The sequence below is a fragment of the Heliangelus exortis genome, chromosome 7, assembly GCF_036169615.1.
Source record: "Heliangelus exortis chromosome 7, bHelExo1.hap1, whole genome shotgun sequence".
In the NCBI taxonomy this organism is placed as follows: Eukaryota; Metazoa; Chordata; class Aves; order Apodiformes; family Trochilidae; genus Heliangelus; species Heliangelus exortis.
The window spans coordinates 33,328,560-33,353,290 of record NC_092428.1 but is presented as its reverse complement, the minus strand read 5'-3'; the positions used below and the strand labels follow the sequence as shown (position 1 = coordinate 33,353,290).

The 24,731-nt window shown below is 43.4% G+C and overlaps 2 long non-coding RNA genes across 3 annotated transcripts; both read right to left on the bottom strand.

Moving 5' to 3' along the window:
- Nucleotides 1-868: 868 nt before the first annotated feature.
- Nucleotides 869-3,928, bottom strand: LOC139798073 (uncharacterized). The gene is made up of 3 exons (XR_011726706.1): nucleotides 2,505-3,928; nucleotides 1,324-1,549; nucleotides 869-971 (listed from the first exon to the last, which is right to left on the bottom strand). It is a non-coding gene; the product is annotated as an uncharacterized lncRNA (long non-coding RNA).
- A 1,095-nt stretch (nucleotides 3,929-5,023) lies between these two features.
- Nucleotides 5,024-23,519, bottom strand: LOC139798689 (uncharacterized). Of its 2 annotated transcripts, XR_011726912.1 has the most exons (8): nucleotides 23,380-23,519; nucleotides 18,994-19,263; nucleotides 14,789-15,944; nucleotides 14,172-14,367; nucleotides 12,517-12,657; nucleotides 11,571-11,780; nucleotides 6,930-7,024; nucleotides 5,024-6,254 (listed from the first exon to the last, which is right to left on the bottom strand). It is a non-coding gene; the product is annotated as an uncharacterized lncRNA (long non-coding RNA). The 2 variants fall into 2 exon arrangements; XR_011726913.1 differs by lacking the exon at nucleotides 12,517-12,657.
- Between the last annotated feature and the right edge of the window lie 1,212 nt (nucleotides 23,520-24,731).

Below are 24,731 nucleotides of genomic sequence, written 5' to 3'. Positions count from 1 at the left end.
CATCATTCAGAGACCACCAGAATCCACAAAGGCAATGAATGGGAAGAGGCAGAGGTGTGGGGAGGTCCCCTGCATTCCCTTACACTGGGGTCACCCTCACTTAGGGTCAGGCTTAGCAGTGGGCTGAGCCAGGCTCCAGGCATTTCCTGAGAAAAAAAAGGAAGAAATAATTGCCCTGTCTCAGAGGTGATAATCCTGAACCAGGGTTTTAGGGGCCCTGAGGCCTCAAAAAAAAAAAAAAAAAAAAATTATTATTAAAAAATGAAAATCAGATGAAAATAATAATGTAGCATCATTCAGAGACCACCAAAATCCACAAAGGCAATGAATGGGAAGAGGCAGAGGTGTGGGGAGGTCCCATGCATTCCCTTACAGGGTTTTAGGGGCCCTGAGGCCTCAAAAAAAAAAAAAAAAAAAAAAAAAAAAAAATATTTTTAAAAATTGCCCTGGCTCAGAGGTGATAATCCTGATCCAGGGTTTTAGGGGCCCTGAGGCCTCAACGTGGCCAGTGGCAAAGGGAAAGCCCCCTGGTTGCAGAATGACTCCTGAGAAGCCGAGGTCTGGAGTGGGACAGAACAGATATTTCTCAAGAGGAAAATTTTTCCCCATGAGGACAGTCAGACCTTGGCATGGTCTCCCAGGGGAAGGGGTGGATTCCCCCACTCTGGAAAGGTTTAAACCTCAGCTTGATGGGTGCTGGGACATCTCAGAGAAACAATAATATGAGAAGGGTTGGAGCAGATGATCCTTGAGGTCCCTTCCAAGCTGACATGCTGGAATTCTGGGATTCTCAGCACACCTGGTACAGTGCAGCTGATGAGCAGGAGCCTCAGAACAGGAGTTTTTCTTCTGCCATTTAACATACCTCATAACCCCGAGGACGTTGTCTTAAACAAAGGCTTGAACTCTGAATAAATTGTAATTCTTGCAGCTGTGAAACCCAGGAGAGAGCAAGCCTCGCCAGGAAGATCCTGAAGGGGGGAAGGAAAAAAAAAAAAAAAAAAAAAAAAAAAAGAATAAACTTGATAATTATGAAAAAAAGATTATACACATCCATAGTTTTGCTAAGTTTGGGATTGACTAGAAGAATCAAAGTGGTAGCCTGGAGAGAAAATCTGTATTTGAGGTGTGAGGTTAACTGACAAAAATCAAACTTCAGGCTGCAGATTTAAAGCAGAGCTAACACCTCCACCAAACCTCACAAGGAAAAGTATCAGATTACTTCTCATGACTGAGAGGCAAAACTAAGAAAAATATTTCAGACAGAAGAGCTGTTATTTTTGTAGCTTTGAAGAAATACGTAACCAGCACAAAAGATAATACCCTACAAGACAGGTAATCCAATCATTTCAGAGTTTATGGCTGCAATCTTCTCCACATGAGAGACTTGATTGTGCTGCATTCCTCCCCAAAAGTGAATAAATTCCAGGAATCACAAGCACGATTATTCAGATTTCTGTTTTCTTCTTGGGCTTCAAATGTCAGAACCAAAGGACTGGTGGCCTTGAGTGCTGCAGGAAAACTTCAGACCTCAGCCTGAGCTTTATCCCTGTGTGAAGCAAAAGTAATATAAGTGGTACTGCTCCCCCCCCAGGATTTTTTTTTTTTTTCCTCTTTAATAATTTCTGTTTAGAATGTCTCTTGCTCCCACGTGAGAAATGGAAATTAAAAAAATAAAATAAAAAATAAAATAAAATAAAATAAAACAACCCTGAAAATCCTGAGAAAACAGTGAACTGTGTCTAAGGAAATCAGCAATGCCCTCCTTTCTGTCCTTTCTGACCCTGGGACCCACAGCAAAGCAGCAAGGGCATCATTTTGACTGCTGGGCCACACCATGGAAACAGATGCAGCACCCAGGATGCCTGCAGTGACCAAGTTGAGAGCACAGAATTCAAAATTCCTATTTTCCCTGCCTGACCTTGAACTGATCCTGGAGACTTCAACTCTTCAAGTATTAGTTTTGATCACTTCCAGTTTCAGACACAGCCTTGCAGCCCTTGGCAGGACATCCCAGCACACAAGGGCTCAGAGTTGCAAGGGTTCACACCAAGCAGGGAAGAAGCAGAGGTTTAATTCCTTTCTAACTTCCTGAACAATTTGGGTTTTTTTCAGCTATTTGGGTTGAAAAGCACGAGCCTTGTGCTGGCAACTTTCTACTTTTCAGAGAAGACACCCCAGACACACCAGTTGGGCACTGCCAGCAGAGCAAGGGCTCCTCCACCAGCTTCAGGGACTTCCTTAGTTATTTTGCATCAAGTAATCATTAAACAAAATACAGAAGAGCTACAAGAGCAAAGACCAAGACTTTGTGCTGCAATCATTGTATTTTCACAGCACAGAGCCCACAGCTTGATCTTCCCTTCCTCTATTCTGTTTTCTTTGGAAGGAGATTGCTTGGAACAAGGTGCCCAGAGCAGGGCCCTGAGGCTGGGAGCCAGGAGGAGGCTGAGGGGGGGGATGGGATTTCTGTGTCTCTACCACCACCATTTCCCAGGGATTACCTTGGGCTCTGAGGATCTTTGCTGGCACAGGTAACCAGGGCTTCCCAGGATGCTGAACATCCCCAGGACACTCACAGGCAGTCCAGGTGTCTAAATCAGTTCTCTGGCATCTTCTCTGGGGACAGAGGAGGAGGTGGCTGCTGTGCTGCTGAGCAAAGGTGCAGGAGAAATCCCTTTGGGCATCCACACTCAGGTTGGGAGCTGCTCTTGAAGGCACCTCCCAGGTGTTCCCAGTCCCCTGCTGGGGTCTGCATCCCACAGATGTCATGCAGCACAGGGGCTGGAGATCTTTTGGGTGAAACTGAAGCAGAAGGTGTGTTCCAGCCCAGTAATGGAGCTGCTGGCAGCAGGACCAGACTCCCCATCACCTGAGCTGAGCAACTGGAAACAGAGTTCCTGGGGACATCTGGTACTCAGCATCAACATTTGGAGTTTGCAGATCTGGTCCAGGGAGTTATTGCCAGTGAAGTCACAGGCTTTGTGAAGCAGCTTTAGTAACCTAAAATATAGCAGCATTGCCACCCTTGAAACAAGATATTTTTTCCCATTTTAGGATGGAGGAGCAGACAGCAGAAGTTGAGGGCTGTTACTGCATCACTCCCTGCACCCAAAAATTTCAAAGCACCTCTAAACCTCAGCCTGGAAGATACGTAGGTGCTGCCCATATTTTAAGCAAAAGGAACAAAAAAAAAGATCAATAAAATAGTTGGTACGAAGTCACTCAGCATCACTGGAACAAAACCAGAGGAGAAACCAAATTCCATCATTGTTCTCATGCTTGAAACATGAGAGTTCTCATTATTTAAATCAAACTGATGTTTGATTAACCTCGGATAAAATTCTGGGAATGATGTGAGCTCCCCTCCACATGTGGTGCTGGAAATATCCCCCCATTTCTAGAATAATTCAGCAGTGGGGATATGAGCAGAGCAGCAAGACCAAAAGGCAGTAAAAAAAGCAAAAGGAAATTGGCTGCTGCTTTACCAATTTCCTGTTGGGGCTCTTCAGGCTGTATTGCTCAGGACAACCATTACAGGGAGGTTTGCAGTCCTGGAAAGCTTTTATTGACCTCTCTGTAAATACAAAATGGCCCATGAATTAAATGGCAGGAGGAAGTTCAGCAGACTTGGCAGATTCTTGGGAATAAGCAAGAGCAGGGATCAAGAGGACTGATTGCAAACTGCAGTTGCTGTGCAAAGGATTCCTTTTCTTGGGAGCAAGATCCCCAGGGGTTTCCAGGCCAGGATTTTCCAGGGGAATGAAGGGTGTTGTTTTTTCTTTCCCTTCTGTCACAGAACGTTGGAGCAAAAGAGAAGCCAGAGTTACTGCCTGGAAAGCTTTCCATCACCCAGGTGATCCCTTTTCCCTCTCCTGGTCCTCAGCCCTCTCACATCCCCAGCTTGGACCTGGGTACCAAGGGTTCACTTCAGCCACAGTTCTCCCCATGCTGCAAGCTGTCTCTCTAATTACACAAAAGATACAGAAAAGCAGTTTTGCAAAAACATTTGCTCTTGGATTTTCTCTTATTTTCTGTTTTCTTCTTCTTTTTTTTTTTTTTTTTTTTTTTTTTTAAGCATCAAAAAATCAGTGTTATATTTCCATTTCTTTTTATAAGGGGTTGAAACAAGTTACAGCTATTACCTTTACATGAATTCCCCTGCCATTATAGGAAACTGCTTTATCCAAATGATTTGCAATTAACTTCTTCAGTTAGACAAAGAAAAAAAAAAAAAAAAGAAAAAAAAGAAGAAGAAGAAAAAAATACAGGGCATAAGGACTCTTCTACATCTCTAAAAATTAACATTTGTATTTGTCCCTCACTTCCCTTTGTTTTTATCAAGAATCACTGAAACTCCTAAGACTTATTTGCAGGGGACCTGTTGAGTCATGATTCAGATCATAATCTCCTGGATAAAATCCTCAATCAAATGAAACTCTTGTTCCTTCAAGTTCCCAACAAATCAGTGCTATGGGCACAAGAGAAAAGCTTCAGCAGGACTGAAAAGGCATCATGCTTTGGAGCTGGGATCTGGATGCTTTAAAAAAAAAAAAATTTAAAAATGAAATTTTTAATTCAAGAACTTAGAATTAACTTTGAGATATCTCATCTATTCATTTAATCTCCAAACTTTCCATATTTCAGAGCAGCAGCAACCATTCCCTGTAAGCTGAGCTGGTGCTGTTGTTTTGAAGCAGGAAACTCACTTCAGGATGTGCTGACAGAACTTTCCTGGGGTGTCCTGAGAAAACAGAATTATTCCAGTGCACAATCCCTTGTTTATCAGGCTCCTTTCACACCTTTGTAAAACCATGGACAAGGACACCTTAAAGCAATAACAAGTTCCTGATCGTGTGGTCCTGTACTCACTGATTTTTGTGCTGTGCAAAGGAGGGGTTTTGGGGGAAAGAAAACTAACAGTGGAAATACAGAGATGCCCAAAACCTCAGAGAGAAAAAAAAGAAAAAAAAAGAAAAAAATAAAAAAAGAGGGAATATGAAGACTGAATGCAAAAAGCTGGTTTCTGAATGCCTCCAGGCCTGACTTTATTTGTTTTGTTTTACCAGTCATGAGCAATTTGGCTACTCAATAGTTATGCAGGATCCATTTTTAAGCCCCTATGTTGACATTATGATTGCTTAAATAGCTAAAAATATGTTGATCTCCAGTGGCACACAAGTGGCTGAAAAAAAAAATACAGCAAAACCAAACCAAACCAAACAAAAATCCCCAACTCAAAACAGAACAGGAAAATAATTTCAGAAAAATATTCAGAAGCCATCTGTAAATTGCTTCCATTTGTCATGCTTAGAAAGAGAATGCATGCTGCAGATCAAATCCCTTAATCCCTGCAAATGTGATCAAATTTGTATCACAGTAATTTTAGATACACAGAAAAGCAGATATTTAAAGGCTTCTTTTACTGAAATGATTCAAGGAGACATTACTGGAAGAAGAAGAAAACCTGTCGCAGAATCTTCATTTTTTTTCCCTCCAGAACCACTTCAGGCTGTCCAAAAAATAAACCTGGGAGGGAGCTGAGATGCTTTTAGCCTCTCCCAGCATCTCAGAGCTCCACACACATCCCTGGGGGAGCCTGGAGACCAGAAATGTCCCCAAGCCAACACCTGGCACTGCTCTCCTGGCCAGGACCTTCTTGGGGTTCTCTGCTCTTCTGGGGGTTGCTGCCTCTCAATCCAACTCCTCACCCCCAAACCTTTCTACCCAAATTGATGAGAAGATTGCAAAATCCTAATTATGACTGCAAAACCCTAATACAAACAGGAGGATGGCAGGATATGGGTTTTGTTGTTTTTTTTTTTTTTTTTTTTTAACTCCCTTCTCCTGCTTCTCTCTCCTGATTTCATAGGAAAAAAAAAATCATTTAGACATGTGGAAAATCTCATCTCAGATCCCAAAATTGAGGCTACCCTTCCCCTGAATAACTTGCCCAGGGGCTTAGCAGAGAAAGGCTCCTCCTAGACACCACTGGAAGGGATCACATCAGAAGCCATACAATTAACTCAATTCACCTAAACTTTTATCAGGGATAAAGATACTTTTCATTCATCTCTTCTCTAGACACCCAGTCAATAATTTAGAGAAAGATTCCTCAGTTACTCCATTCACTTAAAAGATATCAATATCAGACTTGGGAGAAACCTCCTGTAAAATTCACTGCAGCCAAGTGCTGACTTTAATGTTGCCTCTTCAGAGGATGTGGAGCTGAGGCTTCCAGACAATTCCCCTGCCTGCAAAACACAGAGGAAAAGAACAGACAGCACTGGGAGATCCCTCAGTCCTCCAGGAAGAGAGACAGAAATGAAAAGACTGGAATTTTACTTATGTGTTTATCAGGAGTAAGAACAAATCATTTCTCATGAAAGAAGTGGCACTGGCATGGCCACAACCAAAGGTCCATTCAGTTCCCTCTCTTTTTAGGAGCTGTGGTCCATGCTGGATGCTCCTGAGAAACAGGGAAGAAAACAAAACAAAACAAAAAAAAATCCTCCAAACCTTCTGGCACACGTATGTGAATAAAAGTGAATTTCAACTCTAGTTTCTGTGGGAATAAACCTAGAGAATCTTCATATTGCAAGGGAGAATTACTGACAACTTGAGGAGGCATTCTGGTAGGAAAAGGCTAAAAGGTCTTCGAAGTAAAATTCCTGAGACAAACATGATTTTTAAGAGCAGGGATCAAAATTAAGATTTCACTGAGTGAAATTGTCACTGAGGCTGATTTTCAGCCAAGATTATGTAAATGCCTGATACACACACATGTGGGTTTTCACTTGGTCAGCAGAGAGTTTGAATTTCTTCTGGAGACCACCAACTTTGCTGGACATATTTCAGTTCTGGAAAAAAAAAATTAAAAAAAAAATTAAAAAAAAAAATGGAGAGGAATGTATTTAACTCATTCTTACCACAAGTCCCATGAACAAGAGATCTCTGAAGGCCAAGGTCTGTCCCCAGACAGCCACATCCACCAATGTGACAACAGCAGGGTCAGCAGGTGGAGCTGCAGGAAGAGTGTAGCAGAAGGTTTAATTGGTGTAACCAATTAAAGAGATAACTTTAAAGAGGTAAATTTGATAAAGAGACCAGGACCTAACTGCACAAATCCCTTTTTATCCTATCACTACCAGCAGCACTGAAAATTCAGCCTGGGAAGGTACCAAAGAGCTGCTCATCCTCCCCAGTCCTGGGCCAGAGTGTTCCCACGTCTTCTCCAAAGCTTTCTTAAAAACCATCCAATAATTAAAAGGTCCAGATGAAGTTCTGAAGACAACAGAGAATGTCCAGTCACCTCAACTTTGAGAGCAGTCAGCTTCAAAGGAGAGGACATGGGGAGTGGGGGCCATGGGAATGGGTCAGACATTTGGGTTCCAGCAAGGAAAAACCTCTGGCTGACTGCCCCACCTTTGATAGGAGCAGGATTTTAATTTGAACTTCACCAAAACTCCACCATAATTCATTAAGGTATGTGCCATTAAAAAGGAGATGTAGGGGAATGAAATAAAAGGAGGGCTGAGAGATAGCCTTGCCTTGATGGGTTCCGCTTGGTTGGTAACATCAAGTGGCAGAATGAGAACAGTTTTTAAGATATGATTAAATATAAATTTTATCAAAGGAGCAGTAAAACATTGCAGCTTTAGGCTTTTTAAATTCTGTACACATCCCAGGCTTCCAAAAATAAAGCTCCAGCTTCTTAAAATGGAATGTCTGCCTTGGATCACTTCAGCAAGTCCTCCTTGGAGCTCCACGGCACCTTCAGCTGCAGGACCAACCCAAGAGGATCCTGAGAGGTGACAGACTGCTGGAGGGTGTGCTCACTGCTACACAAACTGGGGGATCCATCTCCATGCCCAGAGTCCATCTGATTTATCTGAAAAATAGGAAATTCTTTCCTGAGTCTGGCTGCTCCCAGAACATCTCCCAGCACCTCTGTCCTGTCCTGTCCTGTCCTGTCCTGTCCTGTCCTGTCCTCTCCTCTCCTTTCCTCTCCTCTCCTCTCCTCTCCTCTCCTCTCCTCTCCTCTCCTCTCCTCTCCTCTCCTCTCCTCTCCTCTCCTCTCCTCTCCTCTCCCTAAAAACCTCTAAACCATGTGTGCAATTATTCTGGGATTTACAAAGCACATTTTGTTCTCATCCCACACTCATTAGTAAATGAACATCAGTAAACACAGAGAGAATCAAGATCAACCAGATATTTAATTATTTTCCTTAAATTTTTTTGGGGGGGAAATGGTAGTGCAGTGAGGTTTTCTAATGACAACAGACCTATGAGAGCAAGATCATCCTAATTTAAGCAAGTGTGTGCTCTTTAGCTATCCAAAAACTACCCATATTAATTAGTTCCTGCTCTAATTGCTACGAGAAATTATTCTGAAAAAGAAAACAAGGAGCAAAGGAGCATACTATTTACAAGTACCCAAACTAGAGATAAATATTCAACGTGGCCTTTTTCAGTCAAATGCCCAGCCAGTTTTGAATAATAAAGCAGGACAAAGTCCTGTACAGAGAGCAAGCTAATGATTTCTGTATTTTGCTGCCGGTGAAGAATTGAAGGAAAGCTGATTTGAATCTTCCTTCAATCTCCCATCAATAAACCAGAGACAAGGCAGATTCGAAAGCTGATCTGGGAGAGTCATGTTTTTATAATTGCTTTTTACCCTCAGGCGTTTGAAATCCAGAGGGTCAGGAGTGTCTGTGTTAGTGGGAGAGCAGGCCAAGAGGCCCAGTCAAAACCCTGAGACACAAATTAATTTGTTTGTGGTTCTCATGTCTAATTTGGGGAAAAGAGAAAACTCTTTGCCACTTTGCAATGTTATAATCTAATTAAAGGGAGATAGATGTGAAATATTAATGCAACCTTTAGGAAAAAAGGAAGAAATAAGAGAGAAATTTTTTTTTTTGGGGGGGGGTGGGTGTAATTTTCTGAAATGTGAGCTTGGAACAATTTATACAAACAGAGAAAACCTCCAGACAAACCATAAAAAAACGATTTGCAAAATTTCAGAATAGGTTAAGTGGGAAATTCTTATTTTGAAGTGGGAGAGACTCAGAAGATGACAAAGAAGCAAACATCAGCCTCTGAGCAGAGCACCCACGTTACAGCCAGTATTATGTTGGAAAAGAAGCATGGCCAGCATAACTCTGCCTAGAAAACATTTAAATTATGCTGAATTAAAGGAGATGTAAGAAAGGAAAGTGCTATCAGGGGATAAGCTTCGTGGAAAAACAATTCAAGCTGCTCAATAGTTTGCCTTCTCCATGATGTGCCTTTCCCCAGCAGTGCTCCAGCTCAGCTCAACCTGATTTATGTAGCCAAAACCTTGAGTGCCTTCTCCACACCTAACAGAGCAGGAGAACATTGCCCCGAGATGCTGCCACACCAGGAGCTGCAGAAGGTTAGGGTGGAACTTCAGGGACCTCAGCAGAACAACCCAGTCCTGGGTGTAATGGACTAAAGCCAGATGCTCAAGACAAGAATAGGTAAGGACAGGTCCCACCACCCTTCAGGCACTGTTTGGGCAATGCAGCCCTGTATTGTACCCTCTAGCCCAAATATTCTCATCAGATGTCTCCAAGACCCATGGTGGGGACAATAGAACCAAGATCAACCAGATAGTTAACTATATTCCTTGAATTTTGGGGTGGAAAAGGTAGTGCAGTGAGGTTTTCTAATGACAATAGACCTATGAGAGCAAGATCATTCCAATTTAAGCAAGTGTTTGTTCCTTAGTTATTAAACAATGCCCATATTAATTAGTTCCTGCTCTAATTGCTACGAAAAATTATTCTGAAAAAGAAAATAAGGAGCAAAGGAGTGTACTCTTGGTCACAGTGCTTCAGGCCCAGCACCCCATAGGAAGCCACCAGGCACAGCTCTGTTAGAAGACCACCTGCCCTTCATTTTTATGTCCTGCTACCTGGGAGCTGGACTGGATCCTTCAGCAAAGGTTGGATCAGGCCTTGAGTAACCTTGTCTAGATGAGAGGTGTCCTTGCCCATGGCAGGGAGGTTGGAGAAGTTGAGCTCTAAGGTCCTTTCCAACCTAAGCTATTCTGTGGTTCTATGAACTTGACACTTAAACTTTGAATTACCCGAGTTTCCTAATGCAGCCAGCATCTCCCCTGTCCCAAGACTTTTTTTTTTTTTAGCTGGATAGTATGGGGAGAATTCCCCTCTAAGGCACAGAAAACTCAGGGTAATGTAAGCAGATGAATATTAAAGCTCCACAGTCTGTGCAGAGCAGACTTTGCTGCAAGGTGCTCCCTTTCCAGCACATTTTCCCCCCAAACCAGGCAGCCTTCCCTTTCTGCTTGGTGTCATTCAGCTCCATTTGGGTGAAAACCATCACACCACGTCTCACCTCAGCACGGCAGCTGACCCTCTCCACAGGTCCCTTGTGCTGCATAAAGTGTTTGCTGCCTTGGGAAGAACTTAATGAAAATGGACAGTAAATCACTTGATTTCAAGTTTGCGTCGGTTTATTTGGCATCTGATTATAACCTGCTCGTTGACCTTGCTGGAGAGGTGATGGGATGAGCTCTTAGAGCTCTGCCTGACAGACAGGCACTGCCAACACCCAAAGCTTTTAAACTTTGCAAAAATAAGCACGAGCCAAGCGAATACATCATCCCATCCTATGACTCCTGTCCTGTAAACACGTGTGTGGCCTTTAATCACACCAATAAAAGTGCTGGAGCCAAAGGGAATACCTGAATGAGAACAAGTCTGCAGGGCCAGGGCTTACTCCTGTAGGTTTGTCAGAGGAAGCTTGTCAAATAAACTGAAGACTGATAGCTGCTATATTTTCCCTTATTATAATCCAGAAGCAACATACTTGTCGGAACAAAATAAAAATAAGTCCTCTTTGAGGCTACTCTGTTTGCCTTGACAGCAAGCTTGGGTTTTAAGCCAAGATTCCAGATTGTTTTTGTGAAAACATTTCCACTTGTCTGAAAGAGTCTATATAATGGATATGTGATAGCAGTAATGCAATGCTGAAGTAATCTCCCGAGAGCCTCCGCCTCTCCGGGGACACCGCGCTGCACAGGGTACTACACACCAGGAAAAGAAAATTGGTATTCTAACAATATGGAGAATGCCTCCGATTTGTACCTCGCAAAAAAATACCAGGCCTCATTTATAATTCAGCTGTAATGCGTGCTTTTTCCTTGCAGGAAGTGTTTTGCTCTGGGTAGGAAATGGAAGTGACAGTTTGGAAGGCTCTCGCCGACTTCAGAGGGGATCAGAGCGCGGAGCGGGGATGCCAAAAGCAGCTGGTGGGATGGGGAAGATGCTGTGGGAAAAAAAAAAAAAAAAACAAAAAAAACCCCAACCCAAACAACACACCCCATTAATCTAGAAAATGATTTCCTACGTATCCTCCCACTCGCTTTGTGTTAACTTTGAAATTCAGTGTCATAAATCCTGCGTGAACAAGAGGAAAGAGAGCGAGTGGAGGGGAGGGGTGGGAGCAAGTCCATTGGCAGGGTGGTGAGGTTTGGTGACACGTGGCAGCACACAGGGTGCCAGGGAGAGGCTGGAATAACTCACAGTGGTGTTTCATGTGAAGCTGAAGCTCTCCTCACTCCCCAGATGAGCCCACGGGGTTTGGAGCACTGGAAGCACGGGAGAACTCAGCTCCTGGTTGGATTCTTCTGCCTCTGGTGTCTACGCGAAGGTCCAGGAGCACTTCTGTGAAGCCAAGAAAATTGATGGTTGAGGGCTCTTCCTTCATGCAGGTGAAATGCAGAGCCAGAAACACTGTGTGGAAATAGAAAAACATTTAATTTTATTAATAATAGACCTCTGGAGCAACCGAGGGAATGTATCTTCCATTCTTAGAATTTTATTTTTTTTTGCCATCACAATTTTGACAAAACCATCTGGAGACAGAAGGCCCCAGGGAGGAAACCTGTGGGGCAGGGAGCCCCAGGACTGCCCCCTCCCTGGGTGCACCCCACTTCTGACCAAAGCCCCCGGAGATGCAAAAAACCTGCTTTGCAAAAAAACCAGTCAAACTGGTCACAAATCCAGATGACAATTTCCAAGTGTCATCAGCTTCCCCAGCTATATCCTACTTGTCCTGTTTAATCTGAGCAGCCCAGCCAGAGACACGAGAAGACAGGGACAAAAATCCAGCAGAGCAGTTGGTACTGACAGAAGAGGAAGGGCTACACTGGTCAGCAAAATAAAAATTGCAGGAAATAGTGAGTTTTACAGGGGGATGACAGAAGGGAGCACTGCAATGTATCTCATTCGAGTGCATCCAAACAGCACAATATTATTTTCCAGGGAAGTTAATGGGGTTCCCAAATATGCCCAGCTGAGGGCAGGATCTGGCCCTCGAGTTAACTATTTGAAGGATGCATATTTTTAAATTTAAGCCATATATCAAAGGGAAGCCTAAGTGCTCAGTCATTTTACTGAATCCTGGCATAAGAAAAAGAATTCAATTTTAGAATCTGTCTGTAATTCAAAAAGGGGGAGAAAACAGTACCAAATATATTCCTTGAAGAGAGATGCAAGTTTCTCATTTGTATTCGATCTCGGATGAGATTTGGTAAATGCAGGCCCTTCCACAAAGTGAATATTATAGTGAGGCCGTAACATTTTACTAACACGAATTCATAAGGTGACCCTGGAGATCAACAATAAAACAAAATTCCATAATAGACTTAAATAGCAAAAAAGGCTTCGGTGTTTCTGTTGTCTACACAAATATGTTTCACCCGGCACGGGGTTTTTTTGGTTTTTTTTTTTTTTTTTTGAGGTGAATATTTCCCTGTAATCTTTCTACAGGGCCGTAAAGGATAAAATACATTTTCAATCAACTAAAATCATGAAGCATTCTTGATGGCTGTACATTAGCTTTTTACAGCTGTCTTGCTTTTTTTACACCATCTCTTACAGAGCGGATTTCCCCCTCCCCACACCTATAAAAGGCAGGTAAATTAAACAAATTATGAACTATGCAGTGGTTGAATACTTTGTAAAATTGTAGAAGCAGCTTTTTTAGAAACCTTTAATGCTCCAGCTCCCCGAGGTGAAATGCCAGCCTCCATTCAGGTCTCTTTCAGTTGCCCTTGCCACTTCCAAATGTGTCTGGAAACAGCTCTGCAGATGGCCTCGTATGTTTTACAGGAAATATTACTTAAACATTGGAAAGGATCGAATTTCTCCTGTTAGGAATTACAAATCTGGATTTCATTTTCTCTCTTCCACCCCCCCCCCCCTCTTCCCATCCCGAAGCATGGGAAAAAAATGTGACTGTTACATATGACACGAAGGAAGTAGTTGGGCTTTTTATTTTTTTTTAATATGCCACTCGTATTAGAAAATAAAGAATAAATCTTGGAAATGTAACCCAGTTAAATAAGTCCTTTTCTTCCCATAAAATAGTAGCTAATTGAAAAGATTTCCCCAAAGCATCAAAGCTCTTTATACACTATGGTCTGGAAAACATATTGAATATGATTTCTATTTTTGCTCTTATTCATGCAAAAGTACAATAAAATTTTCTTTCAGCTTTGCAGAGGGGGTTGCTTAACATTTAAACATTTCTTACATATTGACCTTGGTTTATGTATTCTGCAAAGATTCATTAAGCTTATGGGGTTTCTATTGTCAGGAAAATGGTTAGCATTAGTAAAACACACAATTAAAATAGTAGCAGGTGATGTCAGTTTTAGTAGAGTTGACATTAATGACCTGTTCATAAGGGGCAATTTCCACACTAATGTCATGTTCTTTAAATGGAAATAGCCAGGAATACACATTTTCCATGTAAAATAACCCTTTTTGTAATTCATTAAATTCCCTTTCCCCCTATATTTAAGTAGACACCTCTCCAAATGGGAGTAGAATTCCAAATAAAGACATAGGAAATTAAAATCAGGGTTCCCACAACTAGTCTATTTAATATTCATATTCAGGAAAAGATCCATAAACTCTTTTTCTTCTCTTTTTATTAACAAAGGAAGTAAACTCCCCCTGACAGTCTATTTTTCCCAGCCATATTCAAGAGGCAGTGTGCAACAACTGCCTTTGTTTCAGGCTAGAATGAAACATCCTTGCATGAGAACTGGGCAGAGATTCCCATGATGAAGGAGGAGATCTCTGCCATGCCCCATCTGGGGGAATTCATGTTTTTACCTGGGTAGAGATGGGATTTGTGCCTGAATTCCCACCAAGGAAGGTGTGGATCCTGCAGAGCCCCCGGGGCCACGGTCGACGTGATGCTTGGAGCCATGGCCAACGGTGGTGCTGGAGCCATGGCCAACTGGAGCATGGCCAGTGGTGGTGCTGGAGCCATGGCCAACGTGTTCTTGCTTTCCCTTTGCTGCAACACCTGCAGAGAAAAAAGCACCACTTGGTTTTATAGCAATGGCTGTGCTGGGAGTGAAGGGAAAGACAGGCAGAAGGGGTCAGGTTCTCAGCACCACCCTTCCTCCACCAACACCTCCATCCCCTGCTTGGCCACGTTTGGGTCATTCCACTCTAAAGGATCACCCTGGAGTCCCTACAACACTCCCCAACACACACCCACACCAGCAGCTCTCCAACACCATGCTTCCTGCTGTTGTTTTTCTGCAACAGTCAAACGGCGCTGGCCGTGCCCTTGTGTCCTCTGACACCGGACCCCGCAGCCAACCACCCGACCCACCAGGGCCCTGGCAGATGCAAAAGCAGAGGCAGATGCCATTTCAGTGACTTCAGGTTGTCGTCAGGGGCCAAATCAAACATTTCACCAGCACAAGAAGATCAGTCACCTCCAGCTCCCCCCGGCCCTCTCCTCCGCCGTGAAAACGTTCGCTTTATTCAGCTTCTGATGTTTGTCACGGTAATCACTGCAAGGAAACCAGAGCAAATCTGTGACTGGCTGTCTGTCCGTGGCACGGATCTGCCAAATAATTTGGCAGCGTTGGCTCCCCTTGGCAGCCTCTGCTGAGGAGACACCCAAGCCTGTGCTGGGGGTTGCTGCGGGTCATCCTCCGAGTGCGCTGGAATTTGGCACCGCGGATGGCAGAGGCAGCGCGGTGGCTCGATGCCCTGGGTCTGGCTCCAGTCACTGTTCATGTTCATGTTTTGCCTCCTTCCCCCCCTTCCAAAAGAGAAAAAGAAATCCTAGAAAGAATGAAAAAAAAAAAAAAAAAAAGAACCGACCCAACCAAGGGAGTGAATTAAGGATAGGGTTTCACCCTTAACTTTGAATCTCTTTGCTTTTGTGCGTGTCGCAACCTCAACGCCGTTTTTTGCACCTAATTGTAAATCTCAGGGCTGCTGATGAAGCAAGAATAAAAATTATAGCACAATCAGGAGGGGTGGGAAAGCAAAATGGATTTTACAAGTGCACACTTTTAAGAAAAGGAGCCGGCCTGAAGCATAAATAAAAGGAAGCCCCAGGGAGAACACCTCTGGCATTAACTGTCTAGGCACCAAGGGCCATTCCAGTACAAATTTAGGGTCAGCTAAAGAGCATTTCTATGGCAGCTGAAGATTCAGGGCTGTAAAGCAGCTGCCTGGAGCAGAGGGGTCCAAACACCCCTGCAAGCCAATACCAAGCAGAGGAGGAGGGCCAAGTCCTGCCCCATCCCTCCCCTCAGGGCTTTCAAACGTTGGGCAAGGGAAGGGGAGGTGAGGTGACCCTAATTGATGAGCTCCTCATCTCCCCCTTGTCCCCTCCTTCTGTCCCCACTGGGGTGGGAGAGGATGGCACGGGTTGGAGCAGGAGGGCTGCAAGGGGCAGGATGGGATGCTACCAGTCAGAATCCATCACTCATAAATATTGAGGCAGTAAGTTGTCAAAATGCTTCTTTTCTCACCACCTTTCTCCAGCAAGGATTTCTCCTTCCCGAAAGCAAGATCCCCAGGCATCTGCTGGCTGCTGTTCCACTCCAGGACAGGGAGATGTAAAAGCTGATCCTGCTGGCAAGATGAATTTTGGGATTTAAAGCAGATGATGTAATGAGATCTTTCAAAAGGTGACGATTTCATCCGTTTTGTCTAGACTTTTTACTGTGGTCACTGTAATCGGAGGCAGAAGGGGAAAAAAAAAAAAATAAATAAAAGAAACCCACAACAATCCTTTTGGAATTATAGAGGCAGCTGCTGGAGAGAAATGATGCTGGTAATGGCTTGGGCAGCCTGGCATCAGTGAGAGCTGCTCTGCGTGGCAGAGCTGACATGAGGAAACAGTTTTCCCCCTTTTTTTCCTGCAAGGAATGGGATGGAAAACCATCCTGAGCATAAGGAAAACACTGAGATGCTCATATTAGAAAAATATTTCCAGGCAGGCACTTTGGGTAACAAATGCACTTTGAAAAACCAGGGTGTAGATTTTCTCTGTTTCTCTGTTCTTATCAGCATGGAAGACAATTACCTCATTTAACAAACCTGTTCATCTTTTGCCTATAAGCTCTATTATTTAAAACAAAACAGGCCAAAAAAAAAAAAAAAAAAAGCCAAAAAGGAAAAGATTTCCAGTACAGAACATGATTATGAGTAGGCAGTGAGAAAATGCAAATCTTGTGTAAATATTTATAGGCAAAATTCAACAGAAATAAAATGATTTCTCAGCAAAACAGAAAAATAAAACCAAAATGAAAAATAAATACTAAATCCTTATTTTTAAATGTTTTGTCATTAAAAAAAAAAAAAAATTGCTTTGTAATTGTTGCATCTTGCCCAAGCCCTTTCTGTTCTCTTGAATAAGAGAAAATGTTAATCTGCCTCATTAATAGGAACAGAACGCAATTTTGGAATAGGCTCTAATAATGATTATTAGCTCCTCTGTGGGTTTTTTTTTTTTTTTTTTTTTTTGTTCTCCTGGTATTAACACTGGGGGTCAGGATTAGCAAGCCTTTAAATTTTTAAAACATGTTTACCATTTCCCAGCCAGCGCCGAGCGGACACCGAGGAGGAGCCGATGCCACCCGTCCCCTGCCAGCCCTCAATGGGCTTGGTTCGGGGCTTTATTTTTTTTTTGCCCGGCACGGGCCAAACCTCAGCATCTCGGGAGCCCTCGGCCACCTCAGCATCTCCCCTCCTGCTCGCAGCTCTCTCCTGGCACAGCCCCACGCCAGCTCAGCTGGGACCGCGATGCCTTTGATGGGCGAACCCGGCTTCACCTGCCCTCCAAATCCCTCTCCGCTCCCATCTCTCCCGACCCTCCCAGCTGAGCTATGTTAATCAGGTGGGGGACACAAGGTAACATTGAAGTAATTCAGCCAATTAGGCCCTGAATTGTTTGCATCCAACAGCATTTTGTATTTCTGCAAATGTGTGAAATGCAAAATGTGCCCTGCAGCAAAAACGACAGCAGCCATGTACTGGCGGCATGTCAACAGATCCGCGGAGCGGCTGACGGCTGATCCTGATGCATACATATGTTTGGGAGAGTGTGGACTTTTTTATGTCTGCTCTTCTCCGGTGAGAGGAGCCGGAGCTGGGGGTCTTGGTGGCAGATGGGCAGGGGTATCAGGGATTGGCTAATCCCAAATCTGCATTCGCTTCTTCACGTAGCAACTGGGGAAAGATGGAGCCAGCTGTCAAATGGAAGACTTTCATGGTCCCCTGCACACAACAGCTGCACAGGCCCTGCCTGCTTGGTTCTAAATTATTAAACATCTTTTTAGTTTGTTCCAGCTGCAGGCATCACTGTGTTTATGCAGCCTTTGTGCATTTTACATATGATTCCTTCTCCCCTCCTCTCATCAAAATGCTGTTTGTAAAAGTCATTATCCCATCTGTGCCCCAGTTTGGCCAAACAGCCTAAGACAAATCCGATGCTATTCTCCTTCCAGGACAATTTGGGAGTTGAAGATGATTGCAGTGACTTGAGACTTTAGGGGTTTGGTGCTTTTGCTTGCTTCCACTCCACCACCTGTAAGTCGTGGTGTCATCTCAGCAGCTTAAGGGTACACACATGTAATAAGGATCTTTGCAAGTAAGATTTTTATCCTTGGAAACGTGGGTTTAGGAAAAACAAACAAATAAACACACACACACACACAAAAAAAAAAACACCCCGACCAAACACACAACAACAACAACAACAAAAAACAAACCCAGAAAAACATCCTCTTGCCTATCTGTCTGTAAGGATTTTTCTGAGCATTTTCATTGGGGGGTGTGATGGGAGAACCTGCTTTAAATAATCTCTCACTGGCAGCTAGCTTCCCTGAAGATTTCAGCAACAATAATACTGTTATTATTTTCAGGAGACATGAATATTCACAGACTAGGTATAAACCTACCCTGCTTAAATGGGATAGCTCTGTGAGCAAGCCAGTGACTCCTAACTCCTGGACTACAGCTAAAAATGTCTGTGAAGTAATAATGTAATAAACACGCCACTGGCAGAACAAAACATGACCTGATGTATTAATTATATTCCAGAACAAAAAATGGCTTGTTTGAAACGACTGCTTCCTGCAGGATATTCTGGTTACAGCCAGATTCCTGCACAAAGCAGGTCCTGCTCCCTCCTGCCATGAACCAAGCCCCCACCAGCACCAGGCTCTTTGCTGCAGACACTGATTAACCCTTTGGTCCTGCCCTGCCAGGGCTGGCTTTGGAAGCTCTGAACTTGGCTGCAGTTACACATCGATTTTGCTTTTTTAAAATAATTTTGGTTTTTCTTTCGCTTTAAACTTCCTCATCTGCCTTTTTCTGGCTGCCCCCCCAAACCATCCTTGGCTGAGAGGAGAAGCAAAAGGGACCTGGGACTAGGGCAGGATCCCCTCTGCCTCCAACCCTCTCCCAGGCTTGGGCTGGACTCCAGCACTGGAGAGCCCTTGTCTGGGAAAGGCCATTGCCTCAATCAGCATTTGAATGACATTCCTAACCTTTTCCTTAAGTTCATTAATCCCTTTGTGTTTTCCAGCTCTAAGACCCTAAGTCAGGATATCATGTAAGCATAAATTTGAAGTTTATGATAGGATTTATGTTTAAATAAGAGCATCTGTTTAAATACCTTGTGAAGCAAGGCTGCAGCCTGAATTTATGGTCATCTGCATGGGGAGGGAGTGGGGAGGCTTTAAAAAACAGCAGTCAAAATCGATTCCAACCCACAAATCTTGGATTTTCAGGGAAGAGCACTTCTGTTTGGAGAACCCTCTCTAGAAACCTTCGGTGATTGACCCAATGCTCTGAGGTCAGCAAGGCACACAACTGGGGAGGATGATTGAAATCTTGATGGAAATCTTTCCATCCATGCCTCTGCAGCCTTGGACCTACAGCACCACTGCAAAACCAGCACCAAGCACCGTTAATGGCATTGGCACGGAGGGAGGAGGGCATCCTCCAGGGCTAAGTCACCTTTACAGCTTCCTTGGCAGAGTTCTAGGGATACAAAACCCTCCCAGCAAAATTCCTGCCCTTGAAATGCTTCCACTCCCTCTCACCTTGGAGGGGCTCCAGGAAAGATCAACCAGAAAAGCCCTCTTTTAGTTAAAAAACACCACAAATCTGTCCCTACCCACTTGGAAGTCCTTGGACAGACCCCCTCAGAAGCATCAGAAGAGTTTGTCCCGACGAGAAGAGACTTTTATAACCTTACAGGAGAGCAGCTGCCTGCTAGCAAAGCCTCCCTTTGGAAGGACAGAAAGCCCTTTGGGGATGGCTGGGAGAGCCTGGTTTGGCTGTGCCAAAGCAGCACCAGCAAGCAGTGAACTTCCCAGGCTGTTTGTCCCAAATTCTCCTCGGCTGTAAAACACCACGTGCGTGCAGCACAGCCCGCTCGGAAATGCCTTAATGAAGCACTAAGCATTTATTGAACTTCACTTACTTTAACTGCAGCTGGTAAAAGGTTTCCTTTATTGTCCGGCCCCAGAGGACAGCGGTGAAACCAAAATTTCCATGAATGTAAATTCCAGCTTCAGCTAATTTTGATGACAATGACTTCTCTTCTTTATGAGGTGCATAATGAGCCGGACCACGGGCTCGCCAAAAGCCATGACAAGCTCCAAGCATGCCCCAGTGCCTCCCAGTGCTCTCTGTAGCCCAGGTTTGAACAGAGACTGCCTCCAGCCAGTGCACATGAAGCACCCAGCTCGGCGATAGACAAATGACTCTTTTGTTTTACATTCTTTTTTAATTAGCCTCTTTTTAATGACCTGAGTTAATAAGTGTCAAAAGGTGCAAAACGCAGCACGACTTCATTTTTTAAAAGAGAGCGTTTGCCTTTAATCTCATAAGTAAAGCAAGTGCCCTCTTTAAATATCAGCTGCAAATCCAGATATTACATTGTAGGGTAGAACAGTTTGCTGTGTACAGTGAATTCCCTGTGTCCCCCTCAGACAGCTCTGTCTCCACAAACCTGACCGTGCTACCCCTCCTGGTGATGATCAGGCTTCCCAGCACCTCTCTGAATTTAAATGCTATTTCAACTCCGGGTTGCTCAAGCACTGATTAAAAAAATATCTGAAAGCTTATCTCTTTCCCAAAGTTCCCACATTGAGACGGAGACCTAGAGACAAAATTATTTTAAGAAGGGAAAAACCATCGACTGCAACTAAAAAGGAATAAAGGATCCTGCTGAGAGCAGTAGGATTCCTTCTCTAATTTGCCATGAGTTTAGAAATAAGGCTATTTTCCTTTTTGTGCAGCAATGTTTTCCCCTGGGCAGCTCGTCCCAAAGAAGAGGACACAACCCCTTCAGGTGCCATATTCCTCCTGGTTTCCCAGAACCTTCCTCCAAGTATTTTTCTTTCCTTCAATTTGTTATTTTAAAAGGACGTTGGAACACAAAGAGGAATTAGCACTTTGAGGGCAAAAATTAGGAAAAGCTTCACAGTACTGGGTGTTTTCTGTTTTTTTTTTTTCCAATTTACTCATCTTGCACTTGGGCAGTCCAGGGTTTTGCCACCATCACCCCTGGTACATGGATCTGACATGATTTGATGTCATGGCATGAGGAAACTTTCTTTCCTGGCACCCAGAATAATCTCCTGGGAGGCTCAGGGTGCCACAGGGTGGTGGCACATCCCCATGGGGAATGGTGGCACATCAGGACAAAAAGTCCCTGGCTTTTCCCTAGCAGAGGTTGCCAATCACTCTGCATCCTGCCAAATTATTTTGATTTTGTAATACAGACTAATTTCCACCAGAGATTATTAAGAGACCAGGAGAGTCTCCAAAGGAAGGAGGAAAATCCTCCAAAGCTGGGAGATGCTCCAATGGAGTTTGGGGCTCAGGCTCCAAACCAGGGACAGGATTTAAATCCCTACTTCCTAGGGTGAAAACACAAGAGACTAATTCACAGAGTCACTCAACCTCTTTATAATATTGATCTTTTCCTGCAGCTCACAAAGGGAAAATTGTCGAAATGCTACAGAGCAGCTACACAGCAACACAAATGATAAAATAACACAGGCACTTCAGAACAGGGATCTCCTCAGAGCTGCCTCAGCTTCTCCTGGCTAAGAAATCAGAATTTTGGTAATCTTTACAGCAGATATATTGCCCTGTCCTGTGTAAATGTGTGCTGATACAATAGAGAAATAAATACATTTGCAAATCATTAAAAACCCAGCATGAAATATCGGGTTTGTCTTTTTCCTTTTTTAAGACAATGCCTTTTTTTTTTTTTTTTTTTTTTTTTTTTTTTTGCCATAGAGCTAAATATCCCTGACTTTACTGGGCCAGGGTCATTAAGTGAGAAGGTATACTACAATAATAAAATTATCAACAGAGCTTTTGACAAGCAGTCATGTGCTTGTAAATGAAATTTATTTAGGTGCCACTCAAAACGTTGTAATTAAGAGGTACAGAATGTATTACCAGATGGTTCCTGTTTAGTATCTATTTCCTTTAGAGAACAAGGTGATTAGAGAGAGCACTAACTTGTAACTGAGCACCAAACACCCCACAAGCCTGCTCCAGCCCCTGTTGGAGTCAATTAAAAACTCCACTTGACTTCCACACCAGGAAAATCAGGTCCACTCAACTCTTTATTTCCACAAATACTATGGTTTGGGTTTCTTGTTTTAGGGTTTTTTTCCCTTTGTGAAACTTTCTTGCATCTTGGCATATAGCTAAGACATCTATCTATTCTGAGTGTGGGATGACACTCAGAACAATGATGCTTTTACCAATCTTAAATACACCTAATTACGACCTTTAATCAGACTCTCCTACATTTAAATAATTAAAAGGTAGCAGTAAGTAACAAAAAAGACATTGCTGTTTCAAGCACAACATAGAAGATTAGATCTCCCCTTGAACATCAGCAGTTTAGGGAAAAGTCCTTTTATAAACATGAAATAAACTCCATCAGCCAAAGTGAGACTTGGTTCCTTTGCTCTTTTCTACCCTTTTTGCACATAATCTCCATTAGTCATTACTTAGTTCTATGGTGTCACAAGTATTTTGATTTTTAATTCTGTACTGTGATTTTTCAAAGTGATATTAAGCTCTTTGGGACAAAACCACTAAATGTACACTGGGAAAACACAAATTATTATTAAACAGAAAACATTTTCCAGTGGAAAATGGGAAAACCTTTTCAGAAAAAAAACCAAATTATTTTCTTGCAGTTAACTCGAGAGGGTAACTCAGCTCTTGCTGCTCTGAGCAATCCCACTGAAGCCCCTGGCAATTCTCATGCAAACAACAATTTAAGATCCAGTTTCCAAACAAACCCAGAGACTCACAAGGTGCCTACAAAACCCATCAGCTCCCTGCTTAACTCATGCAGCGAAATTATGGAGATGTTTGAAGTTAAGCACAGGTTTGAATATGTTGCATCACCAGGCTCTGCACTGACCCCATGGAGACAACATTTTTCCTCTGGTTTCAAAGCAAATGGTGTCAGAGTGACATGGATCAGGTCTGCCATCCTCTGAGGGGCTGCAGACACCCAGAAACCTCACATTCTGCAGCTGCTGACACCATTTCTCTGCAATCTACTTCCTCTGCTTCTCAGAATGCCAAGCTCTGCAGGTAAATACTGGCAGGAGGATCAGAAGTTCCCTCCCAATGTGTCTGAGACACTGAGGGAAAACTGGGAGGTTGGGGCTGCTCCAGCCCACCCCAGTGGGGAAATGGGTGCTGCCTCCTGGCACCACCACCAAGGAGCCCCCTGGCACCCTGCAGTCACCTGCTGCACAAAATTTATTCACTTCATTGTATTTTATTCACTACACTGTGTAACACATCACAAGAGGTGTGCTGGAGGGGAGCATCACCACAGGGGCCCCTCAGACAGGAGGAGCTGCAAAGCCACCAGGCAGCAGTGACAAATCCCTGATCCATACCCACAGAGCAGCACCTGATACCAAAAAATATGCCTCCAGACCTAGGAAAACCAGCCTGGTTTTAGCTGCCCCTCTGCCACCAATGTCCCCATGCTGACACTCACCATGTCCCCAGCAGAGGCTCCAGATCAGCTTCTGGTGTCTGCAGGAGGAGGAGGAGAGCAGGAGTGGGGCTGCTGTGCTGTCCTCCCTGCTCCTGGGCACACAAGCTCTTCCAGAAAATCCAGCACTGCTAGATTATTGAGAAGAAAACATAATATTTGTTAGATGCAAAATACAAGCAATAAAAAAAGTATAAATGTGTGATTGTAACACGCAGAGGTAACCTGTGGTCTTCACTACTTCAACCCATGAACTAGGTCAGGCAGAACACTTTTTTTTTTTTTTTTTTTAATTCTTTATGTTCACTTAGTTTAAACACAGCATTTTTTTTGAGGATTTGTCCTGTGCAGTGTTTTGAGTCCCAGCAAGTTTCAATTAGTTGCCCTCATTCCATCAAACTAAATTTAGTCCAGGCATATCAGTTGTGAGTTGTAAACTTTCTTCTTTTTTCATCAAATGAACCACATCACGTAATAAGTTCTTTTTTTTTTCTTTTGGAGAAGCAGAACTGTCCTAGGAATTTAAATTTTCCAAAGACAGTTTTGATCTAAAGTAGATTCCCTATTTATTTGTCAGAACAATTCCAGGAGTCCTGGTCTGTACCATATACACAGCAAGAACAGAATTTTATGACCCAGCACATGGGTCAGGATGGAAGCCACCCACGACCTGAACCATGACTGAATATTTTATATATTCAGGGATCATTTTTAAGTTCTACCAGTCCAAAGTCAGCATGCATTTACCATAAAGTAGCTTTTGACACCTTTCCCGTATCAAATAAAAAGCAAAGGATTGTTCTCCTCCACATCAAACAATACCAGGAGCATCTAAAAGAGTTTTTGCCCAAGCTGCACAAACTTTAATTTCAAACCAGACATTCCTCTCTGTATATTTTTCCCCCCTCTGACACATTTTAATGACAATAATTTTGTAAACTGTCAATACATAATCATATCAGCTCCTTCCTGCTTTTCCATCAGCACCTCCAGCTTGCATGAATTAACCAGCCTGCCCAGTGCTGCACCAGCTCTCCCAACAAACCAAGTGAGTTTTTCCAGTGGTGTGTGAGCCCTTCTCCAGAACTCAGTGACTGAGCTGCAGGTTTCTGTTTCATTTGCCTGCCTTTCACTTTAAAGCAAGCAGCAGCCACTGAGAACACAATAATGAAAGAGGTCATGGAGCACCAGTTGTGCATGAAAGATGCGAAAATTTACTGCAAATGAGACAAGAGCAGTAAATTCATTTTTATTCAAATTACTGTCATCATACATTACCACTTCTCCTGTAAACATTGTGCTTCAGACAGTGTGACAGCATATTATTATTTGTGAGATTATACTATTATTAAGCT